Genomic DNA, 15,193 nt, shown 5'->3' with positions numbered 1-15,193 from the left:
CAGTACCTGCACACAACCAGTACCTGCACACAACCAATACCTGCACACAACCAGTACCTGCACACAACCAGTACCTGCACACAACCAGTTCCTGCACACAACCAGTACCTGCAGACAACCAGTACCTGCACACAACCAGTACCTGCACACAACCAATACCTGCACACAACCAGTACCTGCAGACAACCAGTACCTGCACACAACCAGTACCTGCACACAACCAATACCTGCACACAACCAGTACCTGCAGACAACCAGTACCTGCAGACAACCAGTACCTGCACACAACCAATACCTGCACACAACCAGTACCTGCAGACAACCAGTACCTGCACACAACCAGTACCTGCACACAACCAGTTCCTGCACACAACCAGTACCTGCACACAACCAGTTCCTGCACACAACCAGTACCTGCACACAACCAGTAGATGCACATAACCAGTACCTGCACACAACCAGTACCTGCACACAACCAGTTCCTGCACACAACCAGTACCTGCACACAACCAGTACCTGCACACAACCAGTACCTGCACACAACCAGTTCCTGCACACAACCAGTACCTGCAGACAACCAGTACCTGCACACAACCAGTACCTGCACACAACCAATACCTGCACACAACCAGTACCTGCAGACAACCAGTACCTGCACACAACCAGTACCTGCACACAACCAATACCTGCACACAACCAGTACCTGCACACAACCAGTACCTGCACACAACCAGTACCTACACACAACCAATTCCTGCACACAACCACTACCTGCAGACAACCAGTACCTGCACACAACCAGTACCTGCACACAACCAATACCTGCACACAACCAGTACCTGCAGACAACCAGTACCTGCACACAACCAGTACCTGCACACAACCAGTTCCTGCACACAACCAGTACCTGCACACAACCAGTTCCTGCACACAACCAGTTCCTGCACTCAGTGATGTTGATGCACCTCATGTGATCGCGGAGGCCCAAACACAGGTCTCAACAGTGACTTCGTGGGGTGACATCAGCCAGGAGAGCGAAAGAGGCCCGAAGATAATTCTGATAATTCTGGCAGAAACCAAGGGGCTAATCAGCAATGGACACTTGTTTTTTCAATGTTTTTGAAAACCTTTGAGATGAAATTTGGAGCTGATTTCAAGGTGGAGTCATCCTCGAAATTAGCTCCAAATTATGTCATATGAACTTACCCTTAGAAGGAGGCAACTTGTTTTCAACCCTCTTGCAACCTCAACCACACTATACCCTTCATATGTGTGCGCACACTATATCCTTCATATGTCTATGTACACTATATCCTTCGTATGTCTACACGCACTATATCCTTCATACGTCTACGCACACTATATCCTTCATATGTCTAGGCACCCTATATGCTTCATATGTCTATGCACACTATATCCTTCGTATGTCTACACGCACTATATCCTTCATATGTCTAGGCACACTATATCCCTCATATGTCCAGGCACAATATATCCTTCATATGTCTACGCACATTATAGCCTTCATATACCTAGGCACACTATATCCTTCATATGTCTACGCACACTATATCCTTCATATGTCTACGCACACTATATCCTTCGTATGTCTACACGCACTATATCCTTCATACGTCTACGCACACTATATCCTTCATATGTCTAGGCACACTATATCCTTCATATGTCTACACACACTATATCCTTCATATGTCTATGCACACTATATTCTTCATACGTCTACGCACACTATATCCTTCATACGTCTACGCACACTATATCCTTCATATGTCTAGGCACACTATATCCTTCATATGTCTACGCACACTATATCCTTCATATGTCTAGGCACCCTATATGCTTCATATGTCTAGGCACCCTATATCCTTCGTATGTCTACACGCACTATATCCTTCATATGTCTAGGCACACTATATCCCTCATACGTCCAGGCACAGTATATCCTTCATATGTCTATGCACCCTATAGCCTTCATATACCTAGGCACACTATATCCTTCATATGTCTACGCACACTATATCCTTCATACGTCTACGCACACTATATCCTTCATACGTCTACGCACACTATATGCTTCATATGTCTACACACACTATATCCTTCATATGTCTATGCACACTATATTCTTCATATGTCTACGCACACTATATCCTTCGTATGTCTACACGCACTATATCCTTCATACGTCTACGCACACTATATCCTTCATATGTCTAGGCACACTATATCCTTCATATGTCTACACACACTATATCCTTCATATGTCTAGGCACCCTATATCCTTCATATGCCTAGGCACACTATATCCTTCATATGTCTACGCACACTATATCCCTCATATGTCCAGGCACAGTATATCCTTCATATGTCTACGCACACTATAGCCTTCATATACCTTGGCACACTATATCCTTCATATGTCTATGCACACTATATCCTTCGTATGTCTACACGCACTATATCCTTCATACGTCTACGCACACTATATGCTTCATATGTCTACACACACTATATCCTTCATATGTCTATGCACCCTATATCCTTCATATGTCTACACACACTATGTCCTTCATATGCCTAGGCACCCTATATCCTTCATATGTCTATGCACCCTATATCCTTCATACAGGGTCGGACTGGGATGTCTAGGGTCCACCAGTGGAATTGTTTCTAGGGGCCCACCGCCAGGATCCTGCAGATCAGCGGTACCGAGACAGGGCGGTTAAAGGTAATAACATGTTGCGAGCCATGCTACTCACGCACTATACCATGCGCACTACATATACCTACTGCTACAGCCTGTATGGCAAGTGAACAGCATGGCTCCTAGAAATGTTACCATTACCCGTAGCTGAAGTGTCCTGGAAAAGCTGATCTGCAGAGGTCCAGGCTGTTGTATCATCGCAGATGTAATATTGATGGCCTATCCTAAGGACAGACCATCAATATTAGAAAGATGGATAAATCCTTTAAAGTGGTTGTCCAGGAATTGGAGCAACTCATGTGGTGGGAGGGAGGTGTAAAATAAAAAAACAAATAAATAAAAAAAGAATACTCATCTGTCCTTAGCGGTTAAACGGTTTTGCGGCGGAGAGCATAAAACGCACACCGCCGCACCCGGTCTGACAGCTTTCTGTCTTCTACATGCAGAAGACGGAAAGCTGAGAACGGACTGCCGAACGCTAGTGTGAACCTAGCGTCAGGCTAAAGCCCCATGTAGCAAGACAAAGCAAAAAGCGCTGCGGGAAAAACCCCCGCGGCAACACATCAGTTTTTCCTGCAGCGCTTATTGCAGAAACTCCGCAGAGGTTTCCTCTGAGGACTTTGTTTCCTTTAGGGTAAGTTCACGCAGGGATTTTTGGTCAGGATTTTGAGGCCGTATCTGCCTCAAAATCCTGACCAAAAAGATGGCTCCCATTGAAATCAATGGGAGCCGGTCAGTTCTTTTTTTTCCGGGAGTCGGTTTGTTCCAGCTCCCAGAAAAAGAAGCGTGGTGCTCATTCTTCAGGTCGTTTCGCCTCGCGATTCAGCCTGAAGACACTCCCTCCTCCCATCTAGGCCCATTTATTGGGCCTAATCTGGAGCAGAGTGCGTGACTGGATGCCGGTACATCCAGTCGCGGCTACCCGATTTTTGGTCCGGAACCTGAGGCGGCCTCTGCCTCAGGTTCCGGACCAAAAAACCCCGTGTGAACTTAGCCTTATACCTATAGTGAAACTGCAGGTGTTTCTGAAGATATAAGTGACATGCTGCAATTTCCAAAACCGCAACAGTTTTGGAAATTGCAGTGTGTCCGCCGTGTGTGTTTTTCTGCAATGTGTGGATGGGATTGCACTCACTATATACCTACACACTCAGGCCTGGTTCACATCTGCGTTCAGTAATCCATTCGGGGAGTCCGCATGGGGACCCTCCCAAACAGACTACCGAACGCATTAGCAAGTGGTATGCAGTGAAAGCACACATAGACTATAATGGGGTCCATGTGTTTTCCGTGCGGTGTCCGCATACAACATGCGGACAGAAAAGTACTTTACAATCTACTTTTCTGTCCACATGACTCATGCGGACACCGCGTGGAAAGCACACGGACCCCATTATAGTCTATGCAGTCCACGTACTTTCACTGCACACCGCTTGCTAATGCGTTTGGTAATCCGTTCGGGGGGAAGGGGGAGGGGGTTCCCATGCAGACTCCCCAAACAGATCACCGAACGCAGATGTGAACCAGGCCTTATACATATACCATATATACTCACACATATACAATACAATATACACATACAATACTATAGCACATATACATTTATATACATTCATATACCATATAAGTCATATATATACACTTGTATGAATACTATATATACACACACACACATATATACATACACATTATTATAGCATACAGTATATACTCACACATACCTGTATACAAACATACAGTACTCACACAGTATACAAGACACATACTTTACACAAATGTACATATATACATATTAAACATACAGATTTTACAAAGAGTTTACTCACCTATTCCAGCAGCAGTCGACTCCCTGTCCTCCCCACACGCTGCGATGTAACAGGACTCAGTGTGAGGAGGAGGGGGGAGGGGGAGGAAGTGCGTGCGTGCAGCAGGGGAGATCTCACAGGACAGCAGCTGCAGGTAAGTGAAGGGAGAAGCCATTAGCTGATGCTGAAGAAAGACACGTTGTCCTCCGATGTGTACTTCTTCAGCATCAGCTAATGGGGGCCCCTGTGTGTGGAGGCAGATGCATTGGCCAGGAGCCCGGTTGGGGCCCCTGGCCATCCCGATCGGGCCCCGACCAATGCATCTGCATTGGTAAAATCAAAACTTTAAGTCAGGGCTCGGGGGCCCACCGGGGGATTCCCCGGTACACCGGTGGGCCAGTCCGAACCTGCCTTCATATGTCTATGCACCCTATATCCTTCATATGTCTATGCACACTATATCCTTCATATGTCTACGCACCCTATATCCTTCATATGCCTAGGCACCCTATATCCTTCATATGTCTACGTACACTATATCCTTTATATGCCTAGGCACACTATATTCTCAGTCTGGACGTATACAGATATTTTTTCCTGACAGTTTTCATCACATTACCATTTCTTTTTTAAGCTTTCCAAAATGTCAATATACCATACCAAGAAATCCTGCTCCTAGAGCACCCTGTATTTCTCTGGGTTATGGGATTACCCTCTGACCTCACAGAAAGTGAAAGTCCAATTTGACATTTAACTAAAAGTGAAATCCTCAAGACTCATTGGCAGGATTTGATGTGTTTTAATCAAACACATTGATATTATTATGTACTTTTGATGTTGCGGCTATAGTGGGAGATATTGAGGTCATGTGTTCTGTTATATACCTGAGCTCATAACGCTGTTGGGTTACTATGTTGGGTTACCAATATTTCTACTTGACTTTTAACATATGTTATCTTGTATACTGGAAATTTTTATTTTTATTGGCATCTTTCGGACACGTATTGCCCGGGTTCTCTTCATCATTAAGGAAACTAGTTCTGTATTTTAGGTCGTGCACTTATCTATCGTTTTATATTATTCCTCTCCTAGCAGTGACTTTACATATACGATTATCCCGACAGTCTTATCACTTCATTTTTTTTTTTTCTCTAAGAACAGTCTCTTTTCATTTCATCATATAATCTTTTGAATGTGTATCTATAACGTTACTCCTTATCCCAGCACCAGCACAAGAAGAAGTACCTTCATCAGGATTCAGCCCACCTTATACATTAAGCTTGCCTGGAGGATCCTCTATCCCATTTCTATTACCCTCCTTCTGGATCTGAAGCGGTGATCCCTGATTCCTCTCCCTAGAGGGAGCTCTGGAGCAAATACCTCTCCTCCCAGCAACTCACACTATTAGAAGAGCTGTCTGAATGTCTAAGGGGATAAGATAAGGGGGCAAGTCTTGTCTCTTCACAGAGGTGGGTAATAATTATTTTGGTAATCCAGTTCTGTTAGGAGACAAGACTCTCACTAGAAGCTTTATCTTGATGTTGTAAAAATAAAACAAAATAAAAAAAACTTGCTTGGACCCCAAAATCACATTGTTAAGGTGGGGGCTGGAGCCTCCGCTTCGATGCACGGAGGCTGCTGGCCTGCTCTGCCTCAAGCATATCCGGCGCTTCTGGTCCCTGTAGGAGGAGGGCCAGAACCTCCTCAATATTCTGCGGGGGATTCCGGTCTCCTCCTGGGACCAGAACCTATGCTTCTGGAGTCAGGGGGGTCAGCGACGGGCCAGAGTCTATTTAGGCCTCATTCTGGCCCCAGTCTGCTGCTGGTTATTCAGTTTCCTCTGGGAATCAGCTCAACTGTGCCTGTCTGCATTCTCCTGACTTCCTGTTTTGTTCCTGTTTTTGGCCTCCGTGTAAGACCATGCTTGCCCACTAGACAACCTCTCCTTGACCTGTGATTTGGATACCTCGTGACCTCCAGTGTATGACCCCGGTTCACCTGAAGACTACCTCTCCTTAACCTGTGATTTGGATACCTCGTGACTTACAGTGTATGACCCTGTTCTTCTGATTACTCTTCTGCTGCACCCTGTGTTACCTCGTGACCTCCTGCGTACCAACCCGGCCTGTACGACTTTCCTGCAATGCTTCTGCCATCCCCTGGTGATCATCCGTACTGCACTCAACTCTGTCAACTTCTCTTGTTTCTTCACCCACTCAGGTGAGTGGTTTTTAGGCTTTCTTGTTCCTCTGCAACTAGGGTACGCTGTGTGTGTGACTTTCTCTGGGTGGCTACGGTTCTGGGTCCCAGAATTTACCAAGTCCAACTCTGCCATCAGGAGCTCTGGTGAAGACCTCTGGCGCATGGTTCTGCTCCGGTTTGAAGAGCGTTGGACACTCAGTGCTTTTTTGCCTTGGCGTGCAGGGGCTTCTGGTTGCCCGGGACTAATTGCCCCTTGTTTATTGTACTAGGTTCCTAACACACATAGTGAAAATTGTAAGCTTACATATGCATATAGCAAAATGTTAAAAGTCGAAAAGACATCATGTCCTGCAAAAATCAAGACCTTATTCAATCATGCCAATTGAAAAAAAAAAACGTTAAAGGTCTTTTAATGCCAAGACGACAAAGTTGTAACCTATGAGCTGAAACTGGCCCCGTCTGTAAGGAGTTAAAATACTGATGAAACATTGGAACACATTCTTGTTTAGATGTAGAGACTTTGATTCTGCTCTTTGCCATTGTGTAACACTATGCATACTGCAGCAGCATGAAAACAAGAAAATCCCACTTGACTGGATTTATGATAAAATAGAATAGCAACAGATGTTGGTGATTATACACACTACCAATCCAAGGGCAATGTTTGTGTTTTTAAGCTGAAAGTTCTGCTGCTGGATTACGCCAGAATATAGAACTGTGCCTGTGTACACTAAACAATACTTATCCTGAGAAGTTCTTCGAAAAATCGTAATATAATATAATCCAAGTACTTTATACAGCAACCAGGCGCAAGACTTAACCCTATAATAACCAGGAGGAAGAAGTGCAACAAAATTACTTTTTTGAGGATCAGTGCACCCTTCACTTTATCGTTAGGGTTGAGAGATCGGATTCCAATCGGCGATCGAGTAAATTTCATGATCGCAATCGGGATCGGATGGAAAATGATCAAAAATCAGATTTTAAAAACGATCCTGTAATCTCAAGATCGGCTCAACCCTACTCTATAAACATAAAGTAACTAGGGTTGAGCAATCGGAATCGGAAAGGATTGGATTCCGATCAGCGAACAAGTAAATTTCACGGATGGAAACTGATTGGAAATCAGATCCTGAAATCTCAAGATCGGCTCAATCCTATTTATCGTCTTTTATACTCTGCATTTCCTTTATGTATTATGTATCCCTACAGGTCAGACACTTCTCTGCTACGATCTGATACTATAATGTCTCAGCACAGCATTGCATGGAGAGTTAGAGACAGTACCATCTATACCTACTGGGGGATAGTGTAATGATCCTACTTTCAATATTTTACCCCCTAAAAAAATACCATCGAAATACAAATTGAACTTTGATCTTCATTATACTGTGTGTGTAACTATCATCAGTAACCATCATAGAAGTTTGTGCCCCCCTCTGTGGACAACCTCTGTGGCACAGTCCATGTCATTTTACCATACAAGAAATACGTTTGTGACTGGTTTTTTTTTTTTTTTTTTACAAACACGTATAAGTTTTGGAGATTGTTTTAGGGGTTTTGTAATTTTTTTTTTATCACTAATTTGTTTGGTGTACATATAAATTATAATCAGGTGATCCAGGAGAGGAATGAAGATCCCAAAAAAGGAAGGCAGGTAGCGCTGGTCCAATGAAGGAGTATTTCTTGAAGTCAAGCAAACAATGCATTTCAGGACACAGCCCTTTCTGAAGGGTATATTTTATGACATATAGCCCACTACATCACATATTCATAATGGAAAAATGAGCGGTAAGCCGACCTCTAGGTCAAGAGGAGGCCAAAGTTCAAAGTACAAATAATACAAGAATCAATAAGTACATACATACAGGGTGTCTGGAAAGTAAGTACACAAAATGAAAGGGTGGACTTTAGCCGGCACATGAAGCGTTTTTATTAATGCACCATTGTGGCGCTGCAGGTAGACCGAGATGTTGCTTTCCTATCCCATGTGAAAGGAGAAACGAAGAAGAGAAAGTGCTTTAATGGGAATATTTATATGTATCCCAAAGTGTTCTAGAGTCAAATGTGAATCCATCTTTCTCTCTATCCATTGGCCAAACAACAGGACGATTCACTCTAGTAAATGTACAACACAATGGCTAGAAAAAGAAAGGCAAAGGCCCAGTCAACATTCAGACCTCAGTTGAAATGCTGAGGGTTGAGCATTTACAAAAGCCAACAAACCTCAAATGATTTATTTCTGGAGTTGCACATGATACCCCAGAATTATTAGGAGGCCAGACCCTCATAGTAATATAATCCTATCTCTCTCTATTATGCACAAGTAATAGATACTACTTCAGTCATGTCTACTCTCTCCCCATGTATAAAGATGGGATTGGTGTAGTATACACATCGGACCCCCTTTGCATCTGAAGAACATGGTGTCTGTTTATAGAGACTACCCTGCTTGTTTCTTTTTTGTTTTCGATCTACGACACTGTATCTATGAGTATTTGATGGACGAACCTTTAGCTTTTAATATTATTTAATAAAAACGATATTTTAGTACTTTTCGACTCCACATCTCGAATACACTTTAGTATTACAAATCACAACAAGTTAAACATCCCACAAAGACTAACAACTCAGCAGTGCTGTTCGAGATCAATCATCACTTGGAAACGTCTCTATCGATGCAAAAAGTCTCTCCTCAAGCCTCTTAAGAGCTAATGGTCAAAATAAACATACTCCACTTAATGGTTAATGGTAAATGCTAAGCCAATTTCTTACTCCATTAATATTATGTCATCCTAAAAGTATTTGGCAAATACCCGCCTTAGTACACAAACAGCACATTTGATCGATGTTGGCATACAGGCGTCAGTACAATGTTTCTCAGATGGAGTTCCTTGGAATGCAAGCAGGAGTTCTTCAGTCGATAGTCTTGTCACTTTCTTAGTTATACTGACTGTAAGTCGTTTATAGGCACCAAATTAGTTGAGAAATTATTCAATAACTTATGTAATAAATGGCGGCATCATAATGAGATTTGCCCATTGTCTTTGTGGCTTTTTAACTTACTAAAGATGTCTCATTATTTCTTTAATTTTCTTTAATTTTTAAAACTTTTAACACATTTTTTAACCTTTGTTTCTTTAAATATTTAGATGCAATTTTCATAATGAAAGTGAAAACAAAGGTGGTGATTAGGGTTGAGCGATCGTGTTCGATCTTTTTTTAGGTGGGATTGAGATCGGTGATTATTTCCCACAATGCTTTGCTATTGGCCAAGCATTGTGGGAAAAGCTAACAATGTTAGCCTTCACACTGAGTATACGCTCCACTCATTCTGAGCGGAGTGTATACTCAGTATGAAGGCTCAACTGCGGTTCCATAGGAATGAATGGAAGCAGTCGGCAGACAGCCTTAACCAGTGCGTGCCGGCTGCGTCCATTCATTCTAATGGGAGACTAGCTAACATCTCTAGTAGTTATTTACCTGCAGAGATGGCTGGTCCGGTGCCTGGTGTTCTCGTTCTTCTTCGCCTCGCTGCCCCCGCCTCCTAGGTTAGTGTTTAAAGAGCTAGGAAGAAGGCGGGGCTTGTGGCTTAGGAGAGTGTGGGCGAGTACAGGGCGGGGAGACATGATGTCTCCCCACCCAGTACCCGCCCACACTCTCCTAACCCGCCCACACTCTCCTAACCTGGGAGGCAGGGGGCAGTGAGGTGAAGAAGAACGAGAACACCGGGCCAGCCATCTCTGCAGGTAAGTGGACACCAGGGGCGACTAAGTAGCCAGAGGATTAATAAAAAATCCTCTGGCTACTTAGTGATTAAAAAAAATCACTACACAGCGTGGATTCTAACAATTAAAGCGTTGAATTCTTAGATTCCATGCTGTATAGTGAATAGGATTGTTTTTAAAATACGATCTCCGATTAGTAAAAACATCCCATTGACTTGCATTGGGATCGAGATCGGGTTCGAATGAAAAATGATCGGAAATCGGATTTTAAAACCTCAACCCTAGTGGTGATGACCATGACGGTGGTGATGGTAAAGAATTATGTCCTTTACATTACAGGCAAGCCAGGCATTCTCAGTTTCACCACGTGGACAATCAATGCGAACAATAAGGTTATATTTACACAAGTGAACTGAGACCTAGCCATGGGAGATCAGGATCTGTGTGTACCTGTTTTTTTTTTTTTCACAGTCTCGTTCACATCAATGGGTTAATCAGGTCCATCAAAACAATTGAGATAGTCCGACCCTGATAGTTTGTTGCATGTACTATTTTTTGACAGATCATGGGCACCACATAGCCAATGAATTTGGTCACCTGAATAAGGCATAACAAATCCTGACTGTGACCCCTTGTCTATGGGTGATCCTTACTACACCGTCTACCAACAAGTATTGGACATCTATGCAAATGAAGATATCTGCGGTGTCACACCATTCTTCATGTAGGAAACAGCATATAGGCATTCGCATACAAGATGCCACGAAGTGCAGAGTTGTCAGATTTCGAGAAAGGGGTAATTGTTGGATACCACAGAAATGGTCAATCCTTAAGGGACATAGCCAGCAAACTGAATGACCCAAAATGGACAGTGGCCTATGTGATTACAAAGTGAAATGCGAACAGTGGTTGTCGGAATGTGCCCCAAGTCGGCAGACCCCTGAAATTGGGAGATACTAGAGACCGATGGGTGCTGGCCACAGAAATTCGGAAGAACCACACCCAACCGATAGCTCACATACACCAGGAGTTTCAACAGGCATTCAGGAGTATTGTGTCAATCAATAGCATCTGCTGGGTTCTACCAACTACTGAATATGAATAAATGTTTTTTTTTCTATTCTACCACAGGTGTCCATATAGTTTTTTTTTTCTTCCTATCAGTATGTCTTTGTAGAATAGGAGAAAATCCATGCGAACACGGGGAGAACATACAAACTCCTTGCAGATGTTGCTCCTGGCAAGATTTAAACTTAGGATTCTAGTGCTGCAAGGCTGCAGTGCTAACCACTGAGCCACCTAGGGGTGTCAATATACTTATTGGTAGACAGTGTATATAGCATGTGACTTGGAGTACTTTCCCAAGTTTCTGAGATTAATAACATCTCACCCATAAAATAATAGGCCATGCAAGTTCAGCGAGCAGGGCCATAAAATGCTGAAGTAAAATGCTGAAGCCCTTCCAATCACCTTCCTTCACTACAAAATTACATAGTGCCCCTGCAGCGGGGTGAACCTGGGCTTTCTGCTGCCTGAAGCGGCATCAGAAAGCCGCCCCCCCCTCCCCCGGAGGAGGGGCAGAGCTGAGGGGGCGGGGTCGCAAGAAAGGGACAGGGCCAAGCAGAAGGGGGCGGGGTCAAGTGGAAAGGGGGCGTGGCCGAGCGGAGCGAGCGGCGTTCGCAGGCAGAGAGCAGGCAGGGAGAGGACCTGCTCTCTGCCTGAGTGTGAGGGGCGGCAGCTGGAGCAACGCTGCGTCCACAGGGTCGCCCCAATCCACCGCTCGCTTCCCGTGTCAGGCTGCAGACACAGTGATGCTAAGCCAGTCCAGGACAGCTTGGACTGGCTTAGGTCAGCAAAAATGCCGCCCTCCCGAGGACCTGGCATAGCGCCGCCTGAAGCGGTCGCTTCAGGTCGCCTCATGGGAGGTGCGGCGCTGCCCTGCAGCTATTATCAGCACAAGATCTGTGTATCAGAAGCTTGAAATGTATTTCCAGGATGAAGCAGTGGCACTGTACATACTAGCCAAAGATCACCATGTGCAATGTTGACTGTTGCAATAATAGATCATTTGCTTGAAAAAATCTGGGTTTGGCAGATGCCCAGGGAATGCTGTCCACAAGAAAACCTAGTTTGTGATCAGTGGCCCAATGTAGAACAGACATTGGACATAGACAGACATAGGACAGACATCACATCATGGAGTATTGCAACATTGTATTATTTTGAAAAGCTGATCATCTTATGACACAGATATCTAGACATATCCTGCCAAGAGGAATAATAGAAAGGGCATGAATGTATACATGTTATCTGTATGCCTTTGCTTTCGCAGGTTATTGTAATGGTAAGGTAATGGTAATGGTAATGTGCTACCAAGGCAATGGTAATGGTAATGTTAATGTGCTACCAAGGCAATGGAGATGGTAATGGTAATGTGCTACCAAGGCAATGGTAATGGTAATGTGCTACCAAGGCAATGGTGATGGTAATGGTAATGTGCTACCAAGGCAATGGTAATGGTAATGTGCTACAAAGGCAATGGTAATGGTAATGTGCTACCAAGGCAATGGTGATGGTAATGGTAATGTGCTACCAAGGCAATGGTAATGGTAATGGTAATGTGCTACCAAGGCAATGGTAATGGTAATGGTAATGTGCTACCAAGGCAATGGTAATGGTAATGGTAATGTGCTACCAAGGCAATGGTAATGGTAATGTGCTACAAAGGCAATGGTAATGGTAATGTGCTACCAAGGCAATGGTGATGGTAATGGTAATGTGCTACCAAGGCAATGGTGATGGTAATGGTAATGTGCTACCAAGGCAATGGTAATGGTAATGTGCTACAAAGGCAATGGTAATGGTAATGTGCTACCAAGGCAATGGTGATGGTAATGGTAATGTGCTACCAAGGCAATGGTAATGGTAATGGTAATGTGCTACCAAGGTAATGGTAATGGTAATGGTAATGTGCTACCAAGGTAATGGTGATGGTAATGGTAATGTGCTACCAAGGCAAGTTAAGTTAGCTGACTGTAAAACATCTGTTATCATAAAGGAGAGTAACTATCAAGTGAGTCCTACAGGGGATATAATTGTGTTTCATCTATGATAATATAGGTAGATTATGTATTTTAATGTAATTACTTTAATGTAAATATTTTGTATTCATCTGTGAAACTGACCGAAATAGAATTGGTCTCATTTCAAAGCTTTCATAGATGTCCTCCTATTATAAGGATAAGGGACCTGGATATGGTCACAATTTTGTTGCTGACTAGATGTCTATGCAGTCAATGCTTTCGTTTAAGCTGTTTTATTGATTTACATGGGTAAGCAAATATAAAGAAGCATTTTTCAGTGTATTACCCGTGATGTGATTTCACATTTACACAGTGAGAGTACTTTCATAGCTCGGTTATAACCGAGCAGACTATTCCTATTTGTGATAGAAAATCCCTTTTGGTCTTTAAACCATTTTATTAAAAATCCCAGTAATTTGTGAGGCCCGGGCTGCCGTGTTCTCTGCCAGTACTTCTACGTGCACAACCAATACATGACCTAGATATACGAACACTGGGAATATGTTATTGCTCGGCTTCTATCATTAATATAATTGATTAGCATCCCAGTCATTTGTACTTAAATATGTAAATAAACTACAATTATAATCTGGAAATTAGTTAGAATGAAAGTAATGAATTGGTTGATATACGCTCTGTGGGTGCTTGGGTATAATTTACCTAATACTAGATATTGTCCTCTGAACAACCTGAATTATGCAGGGGATTGATTCAGCTAAATGTAGGAAGAAATTCTTCTTGAATTTTGGGTTCATATCTGTTACATAGTCACATAGTAGATGAGGTTGGATGACGACATCAGTCCATCAAGTCCAACCTATAACCCTACAATCCCCTACAGTGTTGGCCAGGGGAAGGCAAAACACCCCATGAGGCTTATGCCAATTGCCCCATTTCAGGGGAAAAAATTCCTTCCCGACTCCAATCTGGCAGTCAGTATAAAATCCTGGATAAACGTGTCCTTAAAATCTAGAGTCCCTGTCTATCCCTGTGGATTTAGATTAATACTAGTTCACACTAGCGTTTGGCACACCTTTCTTCGGTATCGCTTGGGGACCTGAGGAATGGAAACCTAATCCCGTATATACTCGAGTATAAGCCGAATTTTTCAGCCCAGTTTTTGGGCTGAAAAAGCCCCCCTCGGCTTATACTTGAGTCAGAAAAAAAAAAAAAAATTAAGAGGGAAGGGGGGGGGGGTCTATGACCAGCCACCATATCAATGTATAGAATCTCCCATAACATAGTGCAAAAAAAAAAAAAAGAGATTTTAAAAAGAAAATACAAAAATAAAAGTTCTAAATCCCTCCTTTTCCTAGAATACATACAAAAGTAGAAAATGACTGTGAAACACAAACACATTAGGTATCCCTGTGTCTGACAGTGCCCGGTCTACTGAATATAGGGGATCTGCAGTGCTCCTGTTCTGTCGGGAAGGGGTTAATAGGAGCACTGCAGATCCCCTATATTCAGCCAGGCTAAATTCCAAGTGGGTGATGAAAAAACAGTCCTCAGGGAATGGGCAGACAGACAACCAAAACACCCCCTCCCCTTTCCCAGCACCCAGCAACTACTGCACCCAAAAACTCCGGCCATTTTAATTTTTCAAATTTTCCAGTAGCTGCTGCATTTCCCCCCTCGGCCTATACTCGA

This window comes from Leptodactylus fuscus, chromosome 11, assembly GCF_031893055.1.
Source record: "Leptodactylus fuscus isolate aLepFus1 chromosome 11, aLepFus1.hap2, whole genome shotgun sequence".
Lineage (NCBI taxonomy): Eukaryota > Metazoa > Chordata > Amphibia > Anura > Leptodactylidae > Leptodactylus > Leptodactylus fuscus.
This window is presented reverse-complemented; position numbering follows the sequence as displayed.